Consider the following 15,928-nt stretch of genomic DNA (forward strand, 5'->3'; position numbering starts at 1 on the left):
TATGTAAAGTATTTTAAATATGTATCCCAATCTGAATACCTTTCATTTAGATATGCATGCAAGTATTCGTTAAAGACTCTATGATTTCTTTCAACAGTACCAATAGTTTCGTGGTGGTAAGCTGTTGAGAAATCATGATCAATCTTTAAAAGTTTTGTCAATTCAGATAATAATTCGTTTTTATATTCCGTTCCTAAATCGGATCTAATAGCTTTCATTGTACCATATGTTAATATAAAGGTTTCAAAAATAGCACAAGCAATAGGTTGCGGCGGCCACCGTGGTGTGATGGTAGCGTGCTCCGCCTATCACACCGTATGCCCTGGGTTCAACTCCCGGGCAAAGCAACATCAACAATTTTAGAAATAAGATTTTTCAATTAGAAGAAAATTTTTCTAAGCGGGGTCGCCCCTCGGCAGTGTCTGGCAAGCGCTCCGATTGTATTTCTGCCATGAAAAGCTCTCAGTGAAAACTCATCTGCCTTGCAGATGCCGTTCGGAGTCGGCATAAAACATGTAGGTCCCGTCCGGCCAATTTGTAGGGAAAAATCAAGAGGAGCACGACGCAAATTGGAAGAGAAGTTCGGCCTTAGATCTCTTCGGAGGTTATCGCGCCTTACATTTATTTTTTTAATAGGTTTTGCTGATTTATCTGGTACAGCTACTGTTACCAGGTATTTAGAAAAGTCACAAATCATAGTAACAGCGAACTTGTTACCATATTTGGATTCCGGAAGTGGACCTGTTGTATCGACAATTACTATGTCAAAGGGTTTGCAGGGTGTTTGAGTCAACACAAGATTTTCCTTTGTTTTTGGTTTTACTTTATTCAAAAGGCATTTATTGCAATTTTTGACAAATTTAGCTATGTCACGAGTCATATTTTTCTAATAGTATTTTGTTCTTAATTTGGAATATAATCGTTTTGTATCGCAATGACCGCCTAACAAAGTGTCCTCATGATAAATTGTCATAAGTTTTTGTTTTTGCTCTGTTTCTGTTACAGTTCCTACAGGGTCTGTTAGTATTATTTGTAATGATTTTAAAATTTTATTACCGCTAATTTTAAAATTCGTAATTGAAAAATTATTGAAAAATGTATCATTTTTTGGCCATTCTAACTGCTTAATATTGCCGGGTGCTTTTTCAAGCCCCCAAAATAACTCATATAAATTTGTTTTTCCGTTAACATTCACAAAATTAAGTAGGTTTAGTTTTTTATATTTTATCTCATTATTTTTATTAAATTGTATAGTCGACTTTATTCGCGGTATCTTTTTTGAAAAATCGTATGAAAATATGTCATAAACTTGTACTTTAGGCGTTTCGCAAAAAGTTTCAATAAAATTATCGTCTTTATTTTGTAATTCCTTTTGTTTGATTTGTGATCGCGTTTGGACTGCTAAAACATGCTTTTTAGATTCTGTTATTTCGTCTATACTAATGCGTGAAAGAGCATCAGCCACAACCTTAGATTTTCCTTTTATATATTCAATCGTAAATTTATATATTTATATTCTGACAGTTAATCGAATTCTAGAAAGTTTAGACGAAGGGTCTTTCATATTAAAAAGATAAACTAGTGGTCTATGATCGGAACTTACTAGGAAAGTTGTAACGTAAACATATGAACGAAAATGCTTTATAGCGAAATGTATTGCTAGGAGTTCTAATTCGATAATTGCTTTGTTCTGTTCTGCTTTATTAAAAGATTTTTACGCGAAACCAATTGGTAAATCGTTATCACCATGCTTTTGGCTTAATATAGCACCACAGCCATTCTTAGAAGCATATACTCTAATTATGAATTCTTTTGTGAAGTCAGGGTATTGTAGAAGTTGAGGAGATATTAATGCAAGTTTTAGTTTTTCGAAAGCGTTTTCGCACGCTTCCTCCCAAACAAATTCAACTTTTTTCCAATTTAAACGATTTAAAGGCGCTGCCAGAGACGCAAAATTCGGTATAAATCGCCTGTAGTAATTTGCAAACGCGACAAATCGCCTAACCGCATCTTTGTCTTTTGGCTTAGCATACCTTTTAATAGCGTCTATTTTCGAATCATCTGGCAGCAAACCTTTTGACGTGCATTTATAGCCTAGAAAAGTTACTTCGGAACGAAGGAAATTGCAATTGTTTGGATTCAGCTTTAAATTAAACTTTCTACAGGTTTCGAAAACTTTTTCTAAATTTTTAAGGTGGTGTGTCCCACTACAACCAATGACGATAACGTCGTCAATATACATAAAAGCCTGATTTGGCGAAATGACTGAAAATGCTATTGACATCATACGAGAAAACGAGTTTGGTGCTATATTTAACCCGAAAGGTAAAACTTTCCAACGAAAAGCTCCTCGATCTGTACTGAAAAAACAAAAGGTCTCTAGATTCAGGGCGAAGGGGTGTTTGGTGAGAACCAGAAAAAAGATCTAAAGTTGAAAAGTATTTGGCTCTGCCAAGATTGTCGAGTATGTCATCAACGCGTGCTAGTGGAAATTTGTCGGCTACAAGCTTTTTATTGACTGCACATACGATACGACTTTTTGCCTGTTGGATCTTTTTTCGGTACCAAAATTAAAGGCCTGTTATAATTTGAAAAACTAGGTTCGATTAAATCATTATGTAATAGGTTTTCGATTTGTTTATTTATTTCTTTGCGTTGTGTGTATGGCAAACGGTAATTTTTAATATAGACAGGCTTTTGGTCTGTTAATCTAAGTTTTTGTTCGTAGAAATTATTAAGCGTCATTAAGTTTGTGTATAATGCAAAAATATCAGAATATTTCAAACATAAATCAAGTAATTTTTTTTTTGCATAAGAAGGCATTTGTTTTGCTAAAATTGATTTAAGCTTTCTATGCGTTTTGAATCGATAGGTGTATCATTTATGCGATATACATTGAAGTTTTTAATGTCTTCAGTATGAATATTGAAATCTTTTACGTACTTGACCTCGTCGGTGGTGTTGATAACTTTTATTATTGGGTTTTTTTGTATCAACGATACATTTTGCTGTGAAAACACCGTTACAGAGTTCATGAGAATCTATAAAAACTGGAATTGTCGAATTTTTCAACTAAAAACATGAAAAACTTCGCATCTTGGTGGAATTACAAGAGTATTTGTCGAAGTGCTATGCAAAATTGAAATATTTACCTTTTCTGTCCCTTGTCCGAATGTAATTGCGTCATTAGCATAATTGATTATGCATTTGTTCGTTTTTAAAAAGTCTCCCTATTATACCGTCCGAAGGAATATTAAAGTTGTCATTGACAACGTGAAGAGTCAGAGGAAAAAATGTATTTGATGCAATTATACTTGTATTAACTGTTCCTAGTGTTGTTACCGTGTCTGTTGTTACGCCTGTTATATTTATTACGTTGCTGTCGTCTACTATTACATCGTTTGCCAAACTGGAAATTTTTATTAATAAAATCTCTGCCTGTGAATCTACTAGAAAAGAACATATTTCATGGGAATCGCTACAAGCGACTTCGATGAAATCGGAAAAATTTAAATTTAGACAATAATTGACTGAGAAGTATTTAGTCGAATTTGCTCCTGCTCCCTTAGTGTTCGCGCCTGAGGGGTTTCGGCATTTAGAGAACGAACATTGGCTGAATTCTAGAATTTGAACCCTGATTATTGGAATTTCTGTTATTTACGGACCGATTATTATTATTGTTGGAATTGCTATTCCCTCTATTGTAATTGCGATTATTGCCTCTGTTATAATTGTTATTTCGGAAATCTATATATTAATACGCTAACAAAATTTCCATACAATCAATTGACAGGCTGTTTCGCATACTTAGCGTACGTAAAATCATATAAAGGTTATATGAATCGATTCGTATTGATCAGCCGCAGTGCATAGGCGTATTTTTGTTAAAAAATATTACTCTATTTGTTTATAATTAATAGAACAAGTTTTTTGTAAATTCGAACAATTCATACAAATATCGTAATTCATTATCGTGCACAAGCGCGCCATCTTTGGAAAGAATTATCTAAGTTTTCTAATGCGAATTTCAAAGACCTAAACCTTTATGCACAAGCGCGCCGTCTTTGGGAACAATTATCTAAGTGTTTAATGTGAATTTCAAATTTTATGTATCCCCGCTAAATTCGAAGGCACAAATGTTTCACCTACATACAAATATGGTTTCCCATTGTTGCCACTTACCTATAATAGCCTCTACCAAAATCCTAAAAAATTGTTCCAAAATAATTTATAGCGTACCAAAAACCTTAAATAGAATTAATTTTTGACCGGCCCATTTTTTGTGGCAAATTTTACGTACACGTAAATACATAAGTCTTTATTTAACAGATTCTTTGTTTTTTATTTTAGTTGTTTTCAAAAAAAACATGAAATCACAAATAATGAGTTAACTTTTGTTGAAACTAACTATTTTATTTATAACAATTAATGGCAAATTTGCTCGAAAATGTTGTTGCATTTGCAGATTTAATCCTCATTTTAGATAAAGTACGTCTTATACTGAACAAAGAAGAAAAATTTACAAAAATATAACATTACATTTTTTATATTGCCTTTTATGCCAATTACGAAACAAAAAAACGTCCCAAAAACTTTTTTGATTTTAGGTCAGAGCGGCAACCGGCATCATAGCGGCCGTCTTGCATAGGCAGTATATTACCCACTATCTATATATTAATACGCTAACAAAATTTCCATACAATCAATTGTAAGCTGTTTCGCATACTTAGCATACGTAAAATCATATAAAAGTTATATGAATCGATTCGTATTGATCAGCCGCAGTGCATAGGCCTATTTTTGTTAAAAAATATTACTCTATTTGTTTATAATTAATAGAAAAAGTTTTATGTAAATTCGAACAATTCATACAAATATCGAAATTCATTATCGTGCACAAGCCCGCCATCTTTGGGAACAATTATCTAAGTTGTCTAATGCGAATTTCAAAGACCTAAACCTTTATGCACAAGCGCGCCGTCTTTGGGAACAATTATCTAAGTGTTTAATGTGAATTTAAAATTTTATGTATCCCCGCTAAATTCGAAGGCACAAATGTTTCACCTGCATACAAATATGGTTTCCCATTGTTGCCTCTTACCTATAATAGCCTCTACCAAAATCCTAAAAAATTGTTCCAAAATAATTTATAGCGTACCAAAAATCGTAAATAGAGTTAATTTATGACCGGCCCATTTTTTGTGGCAAATTTTACCTACACGTAAATACATAAGTCTTTATTTAACAGATTCTTTGTTTTTTATTTTAGTTCTTTTCAAAAAAACATGAAATCACAAATAATGAGTTAACTTTTGTTGAAACTAACTAATTTATTTATAACAATTAATGGCAAATTTGCTCGAAAATGTTGTTGCATTTGCAGATTTAATCCTCTTTTTAGAGAAAGTACGTCTTATACTGAACAAAAAAAAAAAAAGTTACAAAAATATAACATTACATTTTTTATATTGCCTTTTATGCTAATCACCAAACAAAAAAACGACCCAAAAACTTTTTTGATTTTAGGTCAGAGCGGAAACCGGCATCATAGCGGCCGTCTTGCATAGGCAGTATATTACCCACTATCTATATATTAATACGCTAACAAAATGTCCATACAATAAAAAATTGTTCCAAAATAATTTATAGCGTACCAAAAATCTTAAAAAGAATTAATTTTTGACCGGCCCATTTTTTGTGGCAAATTTTACCTACACTTAAATACATAAGTCTTTATTTAACAGATTCTTTGTTTTTTATTTTAGTTGTTTTCAAAAAAACATGAAATCACATATAATGAGTTAAGTTTTGTTGAAACTAACTAATTTATTTATAACAATTAATGGCAAATTTGCTCGAAAATGTTGTTGCATTTGCAGATTTAATCCTCATTTTAGATAAAGTACGTCTTTACTGAACAAAAAAGAAAAAGTTACAAAAATATAACATTACATTTTTTATATTGCCTTTTATGCTAATTACGAAACAAAAAAACGTCCCAAAAACTGTTTTGATTATAGGTCAGAGCGGCAACCGGCATCATAGCGGCCGTCTTGCATAGGCAGTATATTACCCACTATCTATATATTAATAACAAAATTTCCATACAATCAATTGACAGGCTGTTTCGCATACTTAGCATACATAAAATCATATAAAAGTTATATGAATCGATTCGTATTGATCAGCCGCAGTGCATAGGCCTATTTTTGTTAACAAATATTACTCTATTTGTTTATAATTAATAGAAAAAGTTTTTTGTAAATTCGAACAATTCATATGAATATCGTTATTCATTATCGTGCACAAGCGTGCCATCTTTGGGAACAATTATCTAAGTGTTTAATGTGAATTTCAAATTTTATGTATCCCCGCTAAATTCGAAGGCACAAATGTTTCACCTGCATACAAATATGGTTTCCCATTGTTGCCGCTTACCTATAATAGCCTCTACCAAAATCCTAAAAAAATGTTCCAAAATAATTTATAGCGTACCAAAAATCTTAAATAGAATTAATTTTTGACCGGCCCATTTTTTGTGGGAAATTTTACCTACACGTAAATACATAAGTCTTTATTTAACAGATTCTTTGTTTTTTATTTTAGTTGTTTTCAAAAAAACATGAAATCACAAATAATGAGTTAACTTTTGTTGAAACTAACTAATTTATTTATAACAATTAATGGCAAATTTATTCGAAAATGTTGTTGAATTTGCAGATTTAATCCTCATTTTAGATAAAATACGTCTTATACTGATCAAAAAAAAAGAAGTTACAAAAATATAACATTACATTTTTTATATTGCCTTTTATGCTAATTACGAAACAAAAAAACGTCCCAAAAACTTTTTTGATTTTAGGTCAGAGCGGCAACCGGCATCATAGCGGCCGTCTTGCATAGGCAGTATATTACCCACTATATTTATTATTAGGATAACTTTGTTGGATTATATATCCATTAATCGGATGCTTAGATCCCAAAACCCTAATTGATTTATGTCGCTTAAAGTTATGAAATCAATTTTTTTTTAGTAAATATGATTGCGTGAATAATTTCAATGTTTTTTTTGTTTTTCCTTTCTTCCTAATTTATTCTGCTCTGTTATATCTTAGTATTATATTGTTCACAGACGATATTTTATGGCAGATATGGTCATATATATTCATGAAATGGAGTGTTTACAAATTTAACACAAATTAATTACGTACATAGATCTCAATGGGATCCCAACATTAAATATCCGACTATTAGAATCTTCATATTTCCACAATGATCACATTAAAACCCGGAAAAAAGTATAAGTGCACTTATTGCGTTTTTTGTTCACTTCACTTAATTTTTCGCAATTTAAGTACTTTATTTTTTTTCTTTAATTAAACATTTTTTAGTAAACTCTGCCTTCTTTCTCATTACATAATTTTTTTATATTTCTATTTTATTTTTTATGAAGGTATCCTCTATTTTACTCGAAATTTTTGTTTTGTGTCACACTTACATATTAGATATGTATTTATACGAACTTAAACGGGTGGCGTGAAATAGGCTAAATTCCTTTAGCAAATTTCTTAATTTTTAACTAAAAGTTCGTGTTTTTTGAATTATGACACTATTGACGTAAATGGGCGATATGTGTATATGGGTGATATAGTGAAAAGTGTTTAATTAAAAAAAAAAAACATTAATCTTCTTTATTAAATAATTGCTTTCTCTTTTATAGTAATTTACTTAACCTATACATTCATAATAATCTTAATACTAATAAACTAAAAATATGTACATTGGTAATAGGGTATGCATATATGTAAGTTTGCATACAGTCTTTGTATACATGTAGAATTGTATGCATGACTCCATACATGTAAGTTTGTATACATTGTTAGCAACGTCAGCAGATCAATGCAAGTACTTTGGTTAATGTTAGGCATACATGTAAGTTTGTATGCCTGTCTCACAACGTCTGGTGAATGCTATGCATATATGTAAGTTTGTCTCGCAACCTAAACAGATCAATGCGGGAATTTGGTTAGTTCCCATAATTGGTTGCATGTAAATAATAAGCAAAATTTATTAGCTGTGAACGGACACGGGTTTCATATTCGGCATTCCATTGATGTTAGTTAACCGTCTGGGTTAGTTCAATAATTTATGTTGTATAATATTGTAATATGATTGCTATTAAAATATATTTGGCATGGAGGTTCATGATGCGTAATGCCGCAAGTGTATTACATAGATGGGTATGACGCATAATGCTACACCATCCGCATTAGAAAAAGAGTGTTATATAATTGTTTTGTGAACAATTGTATAAGACTCTTTGTCGTATTTTTAATGATTTTGGTATTTTACTGTTACTTGATATTGTAGTGATAGAGTTTGTTTGATTTGCTTCTGATTTGCTGACCTTGATATTTTCACATTTTATGCATATCCCCTTTTTTTTCAAAAATGTTTACATTTTACATATACTTTGTTTGGTTTTTTTTTTTTGTGTATAATTTCTTTTTCAAAAAAAATTCTAAATTTTCACATATAGAAAATTTTTTATTTTTTTATTTTACTTATTCTACTTATTTTATTTATTTTATTTTTTTATTTTTTTTTTATTTTTATTTATTTTATTTCCGGATTTTAAATGTGTCGACCCATCTAAAATCCGCTTGTTTTTAGAAGTTTTTATAAATTAATGGGGTAAATTGGAATGATTATTTGGTAAGTTAACAAAAGATATTTTAAATGGGTTTAAGTCTATTTTTATGGACTATTATTTCCTGTGTTTTGTTTGTACTATCTCTATTTCTTATACTATTTGTTATTAACTTATAATTATTATTTTTGTCTATACTTTTTACTTTATAACTTCCTTTGTATTTATTATCTAGCTTATGGCTAGCTTCTTCTCTTACTAATACTAAATCTCCTAATTTTATTTCCTTACTGGTGCTACTTTTGTCGTAAGTGACTTTTTGTTTTTCTTTAGCTTCTTGCACTAATTTTCTAGCTCTTTGTTGTGCTATTTGAAGTCTATATTTAATTTCTTTATCATATGCCTCGTGATTATATACTGGGCTTATTTTATTCTCGTTTAAGAATTCGTACATCGGGGGATTTTTCGCAAATATAAGCTCGTTAGGGCAATAGTTGTGTACGGTCGATGGGGTCGTGTTGTAGCAGTACGCGAAATATTTTAGGTATTCATCCCAATCATCTTTGTCACTGGATATGTATGAACGTACATATTCATTAAACGTTCTATGACTACGCTCTACAGTGCCCAAAGTTTGATGATGGTATGGTGTTGAGTTTTTGTGCTCAACTTTTAGTAATTTGCACAGCTCTTCGAATAAATTATTTTTGTATTCGGATCCCATATCTGTTAGGATTGTTTTCATGGGACCATAAATCAAAATGAATTGCTCGAATATTGCTTTAGCAACTATTAGCGCATGTTTGCTCGGGACTGGGATTGCTACCAAGTATTTTGTGAGATCGCATATAATGGTAACTGCGTATTCGTTTCCGTTTATTGACCTTGGAAATGGTCCGACCGTATCGATCTGTACTATATCGAATGTTCTCGGAGGTGTCTCCGTTATTGTCATTGGCTCTTTTATATGCTTATTTGTTTTATTCTTCTTGCAGTGGATGCAGTTATTTACGTATTTCTTTATGTAACCTCGCATATTTTTCCAGCAATAGCTTTGTTTGATTTTCTTTATCATGCGATTTATTCCTGGGTGGCCACCACTAATAGGATCGTCATGATATTTCTGCAGAATTTCTCTAATTTTCCCGGGACTAGTCACGTACACAACCTCTGGGGTTAGTGCAATTGTTAATTTTTTGAGAACCCTATTTCCTAATTCAATAAATTTGTCTACTCGAGTATAATTACTTTTAAACAATTTGTCCCCTAAGGACAACTGTATCTTTTCAAGTCCTAAATTGGCGGCTTCTTTTTCGAGCCTGATAAAGAATTGTCCTAAGTCAATTTTATCATCTACAATTAGGTTGCTTGTATTTATAGTGATACAAATTTTCTTTCCCTTTTTGAAATATAATTTCGGGGGATTGAAAACGAGCTTGACATGTCTTTTTACTTCAAATTTATTTAGCGCTACGTATATTTTGGGGTTCTCTGTGTGACTTTCTTCAATTTTAATGTTATTTTTTATATTTTTAGCTGTTGATCTAGTTGTGACTTTAATTATTTTGCATGCTTCCACTGACATTTCTTTTAAATTTTTATGTTAATGCGAGACAATGCGTCCGCGATGTGATTTTCTTTTCCAGCAATGTACTCCACTTCGAAATCGTACTCTTCTAAATCGAGTCTTACTCGTGTTAACTTAGATGAAGTATTCTTCATTGAAAAAAGGTATGTTAAAGGCGATGGTCGGTTTTAATTTTGAATTTTCTACCATAAACGTATGGTCTGAAGAAGGTTATGGCCCAATGGATTGCTGCTAGTTCTTTTTCTATTGTAGCTTTGTTTGTTTCACCTTTTGTGAAAGATCTAGAAGCGTAAGCAATGGGTAACTGTTTGCCATCGTGTTCTTGGCTAAGGACTGCTCCGAAAGCAATCCCATTGGCGTCTGTTTTTATGCAGAATTCTTTATTGAAGTCGGGGTATTGCAAAGGTTTTGGGCTGATTAATGCTTCCTTTAAATAGACAAAAGCTTTTTGACATTCTTCTGTCCAGTCGAAGGAAACATTCTTTTTGCAAAGCCTAGTTAATTTTCTTGAGTATTCTGCGAAATTCGGTACAAATCTTCTGTAATAATTGCAGAGCGCTACGAATCTTCTAACTTCATCTGCTGTTTTTGGTGTTGGGTAATTTTGAACTGTCTCAAATTTGCTTGGATTGGGTAGTATTCCCTCGCTTGTGCATTTATGTCCTAAATAAGTTACCTCTTCGCTGAAGAATAGGCATTTGTCTGGATGTAATTTTAAGTTGTATTTCCTACAAGTAGCAAAAACATCTCTTAAGTTTTTCAGCATGTGTTTTTCTGAACACCCTAGTACAACCAAATCATCCATATATAGAAACGCTTGGGATGGTTTGAGGCCTGCAAATGCCAGTGTCATCATTCTTTGGAATGAGTTTGGTGCTACTTTTAATCCATAGGCTAGTCTTTTAAATCTATATGTACCATTTTCTGCTGTGAAAGAGGTTATATCTCTAGAATCTTGGTGTAATTCTATTTGGTGAAAACCTGACATAAGGTCAAGGCATGAAAAATATTTTGCTCTTCCAAGTTGGTCTAAAATATCATCAATTCTTGGAAGTGGAAATTTATCCGCTGCTAGTTTTTTGTTTACTTGTCTGTAGTCAACTACCAGTCTCCATCTTTTTTCAGTATTACCTGGTAGTGATTTTTTAGGTACCAGTAAAATTGGGCTGTTGTACTCTGATATTGAGGGTTCTATAATGTCATCTTCGATCAATTTATTAACCTGTTTGCTTATTGCCCCTTTTTGTTTCTCGGGCAATCTATAGTTTTTTATGTATACTGGTGTGTCATCTTTCATGTGTAATTTTTGCTTATAAAAATTATTAGAGGAAATTGGTTCTGTTTCCAGTGCAAATATGTCTATGAATTCTGTGGTTCTGAGGTTAGTTGTGAATTGACAAATTTCGGGAAATTGTTTGTTAATCTTTTTAATTTTTCTGTGTTATTATTCTGTTTAGTGTGTGTGTTTGTTTTAATTAAATTGTAGTCATCTAAATTTTCAGTATGTATTTTGTAATTTTGAATAGTTGTGTTTTTATGTGTGGTGTTTATAATTCTGACAAAATTTTCTTCTTTATTTGTGATTGTGTTTGCTATGAAAATGCCTTCAGATAATTGTTGATGGGGTATGAAGATGGTTCTATTATCAGTGTTTACTGTTATTTGTCTAATGACTTCAGATCTAGCAGAGATCGTAATTGTGTTAGCAGAAAGGTAATTTGTTAGGTACATTGTGATTGTTTGGGGAAAATCATATGGTCTTAGGATTAGCTTATCCTCTGTTTTGCCATAATCTAGAATACAATTATATTTCTTTATAAAGTCCAAACCTATTATTCCATCGCACGGTATCGGAAAGTTGTCTTCTACGACGTGAAATTTATGATAAATCAGCTTTAATTGTGCCTAATGTACTGGTTATACCCTGACCAATGCCCTTTAGGTCTGTTATTTGTTCTGTATTAATTTTTGTATGATTAAGTATTTGATTCTTTTTAATTATGGAGATATCTGCTCCTGTGTCTACTAAAAAATTTGAAATCGAGTTATTTAATGATGTTTTTGTAGATATATAACTATTTAAGTGTAGATTTAGTACACATATTTTCCTATCTACTGATTTTCAAGTGGAGATTCTTGGTTTTCCTGCTGGGTACAATTTCGAACGTTACGGGTCTGATTGTACTGTCTGTTGTCATTTTGGGTTTGTGCTCCTCTTTGGGCATTATAATTTGTTCTTGAGTTATTACTGTATCTCGGCTGTGGTCTAAATCTTCTGCCTCGGTAATTCCCATAGTTGTTACTTCGGTAACCTCCACGGAAATTACTTCGATATTGATTCTGTTGCCGTACATTTAGAATTGTGTTGGAGCTGCCTGTGACTTCCGTGCAGCTGTTTGTGAATTTTGAAATTGCGTCGTTCATTGTTGCGAACGGTCCCGCTTGCATAATCATTTTCACTTTATCATTGGAGCAGTTCTTGCAAATAGCTTTGACTGCTGCTTGAGTAGCATATCTTGTTGCCAGCTCTGGGTTTAATCCGTCCGAGATATAGGCTCCCTCCAATGATTTATTTATCTTTTCTATCTCTTCAGTGTATTGATTTGCAGTTTTGCTACGCTGTTGGATATTCAGGAGTTTTGCTGTCAAAACTTCTACTGATTCGCCTTTGATTGCAGTTTTTAATCTTAGTTTTATTTGTGTGATTGTATTCTCATTACTTATGAAGTTTCTGGCCGTGCCTTTTAGCTTAGTCTTTATCATTGTTATAGCTATGGCTTCATGATTTTCTTTGATTTGGTCGAGGATATCGAGGGCATCTAAGAAACTATGCAAATTTTCAGGTTTGCCGTCAAACTCTGGCAGTACTGATGAGGCGGTTTTGATGAATTCTACTACGGTTTGTGGCATTGTGATATTTATGGGTGGGAATTCTAGTGGTTTGTTTTCTTCTACTGACGAAGTGTGACTCAATGCTGGTGATGGAGTGCGAATTTGGGACAATTCAGTTAGAACTGAATTAAAGTCAATTTGGATTTTTTCTTCTACTGTAGTGGGTATAGTTATTTCTATGTTGTATCTAGCTAAAGAACATACTATGTGTCGTACGTGGGAGAAGAATTGGTATGCTTCTGCTTGGTGTTCTTTGGTGAGTATATTACTTACCCTATTTATTACCTGCCCTATATTGTTTATGGCTTCTACGATTGTGTTTAGATGTTTCACTATAGTTTCCGGTTTTATCGTGGTGTTTTTATTTATGCACTTGTAGGCTTTTTCTGCCTTAAGTTTTTCTTCAGATAGTGCTTCAAAGATTTGTTCCCATTTGTTCATTTCTATCTTGGCGGAGCATGAGTGGGGAAAAAAATTCTAAATTTGGGTTTTTATAAGGGTGACCTAATCATTCCAATTTACTGAGAAAATGTTTACGTTCATTTGATTATTTATTTTTTATTTCCTAATTCTTTAATTTTTTCTTTTAATTTTATTCTATCTTCCTTATTGGTTGTAATGTTTAATAATTTAAAAGTTTCAGCTATTTCCTTCTTTTTTTAAAATTCTTTACCTCCCCGTTTTCTTTTTCTTATTATTGTCGGGGAAGGTATTCTAGGAATTTCTTCCTTCTGGTTAAGTTTGTTCCGTCGCCGATATTCCTCTATTGTAATCGGTGTTGGACCTTGCTTAGTGGTTTTATTTAATATAACTTCTTCTGCGATTTTTATAAATTCTCTAATAGTGTCTTCGCACTTTTTAAAGATTTTATGAAAATCTTCCTCAGTTTTTATTTCTTGCATACTAAAGGAGATAGCTGAGCTTTTTCTTTTTTTTCGTTTCTTCGACTTTTAACAAATTAATTTAATATATATCTATTTTATTAAAAAAATTTTCAACTAATTTTCTTTAATTATTTTAATTCCAATTTTAAAGAAGAGAGAAAAAAAAATTCCTAAGCAAAAACTTTCGTTTTTGCTAATGGTTTAGCGTCCATAAAGGCCGCTCAATTGATTCTAGAATTTTGTATACTTATATTAGTTGCTTCTGGGGTTACGCCTTCGATCTTGTTTTTTTTATCCTTTGGATGCTCCTTCAGAATATTGCTGTTTGTAACTTGTCACTTGAGTCCGCATATTCCACTTCGCCTTATGCTCGTAGTAAATTTGTACGACTTCACGATTTTGTTTTGATATCTAAATTTTTAGTAGAATGTGCTCATCTAATCTTCTCTAGCCTTCAATTCGTTTTCCAAGATCATTGATGTGTTTGTTTTAATCCCTTTTTATCCTTTGATCCATTTATAAAATGTACCACCTTTTTCTCAGGACTGTTTTCTGTTGGTTATTTATACTTTTTACTATTTCAGGATCTGCCAGATCTTTAGCAGGCTCTGGCGAGATTTAGTTAATTTTAATTTCAGCAAAAATTAAAACTTGGCAGGATATCTGTCCAGCAATATCTTAGCGAATTTTGCTTAATGAGCAAATTTTCAGCTAATTTGAGATCAGGCTGGCAGGATCGCCATGAAAAGTGTTTAAGTTACAGGCGAATCCTGCTTTGTTTATTATTTCAAATTTATTTCAAATTTATTAAACAGGCTCTTCTGACCAGCTAGATCTTTTAGCAGGTGGGCTAATTTTCGACCTCCTGGTAGGATCGCCATGAAAAGTGTTTGATTTTAAAAATGAAAGAAGCTAAGACGTTCGTAGTCAAAACATGAATCTTCTTTATTAAATAATTGCTTTCTCTTTTATAGTAATTTACTTAACCTATACATTCATAATAATCTTAATACTAATAAACTAAAAATATGTACATTGGTAATAGGGTATGCATATATGTAAGTTTGTATGCCTGTCTCGCAACCTAAACAGATCAATGCGGGAATTTGGTTAGTTCCCATAATTGGTTGTATGTAAATAATAAGCAAAATTTATTAGCTGTGAACGGACACGGGTTTCATATTCGGCATTCCATTGATGTTAGTTAACCGTCTGGGTTAGTTCAATAATTTATGTTGTATAATATTGTAATTTGATTGCTATTAAAATATATTTGGCATGGAGGTTCATGATGCGTAATGCCGCAAGTGTATTACAGATGGGTATGACGCGTAATGCTACAATAGGCCTACTGGGGAGCCGAGCTCCCAAAACTAACTTCGGTAGCGCGCCAACGGAGACCTTCCGGGTGGTGTGGAAAAACCTATTTTTCAATTCAATTTCAAGTAATTTCACCATAATTCTATGTCAATTTCATATGATTTTACATAATTTTTATATTTTTGTTTAAGGAGCTCCATACCAAAACGTTATAATTACATGTGAAAAGTTTGTAGAAAATTTAAGAAAATACAATCAAAAATTACAAATCTTAGATCAAATTCAAAATTTTAAAGAAAAAGTTAAGTAAGTTAGACCAGTTTGCTATATTTCCAACACTTGATGCATAGACTGAGTTGAAAAATATACACGTTGGTTGAATTTCGACCACAGGCGATACTAGTTTGTATTATTGTGTTGCCTATTTGCGTTATTGTTAAATCGAAAATCTGAAATTACTGTTGCCTCTGGAATTTCCACGGAAATTACTATAGCCGTGTTTTTTAACACGCGTATATCCGTTTACGCTTAAACTTTATATTGACTGCTAAGAGACAAACTATAAATACACCTCTGAAATTGCTGCGCATAAAT

This window comes from Eurosta solidaginis, chromosome 4 (genome assembly GCF_040869045.1).
Source record: "Eurosta solidaginis isolate ZX-2024a chromosome 4, ASM4086904v1, whole genome shotgun sequence".
Classification (NCBI taxonomy): Eukaryota; Metazoa; Arthropoda; class Insecta; order Diptera; family Tephritidae; genus Eurosta; species Eurosta solidaginis.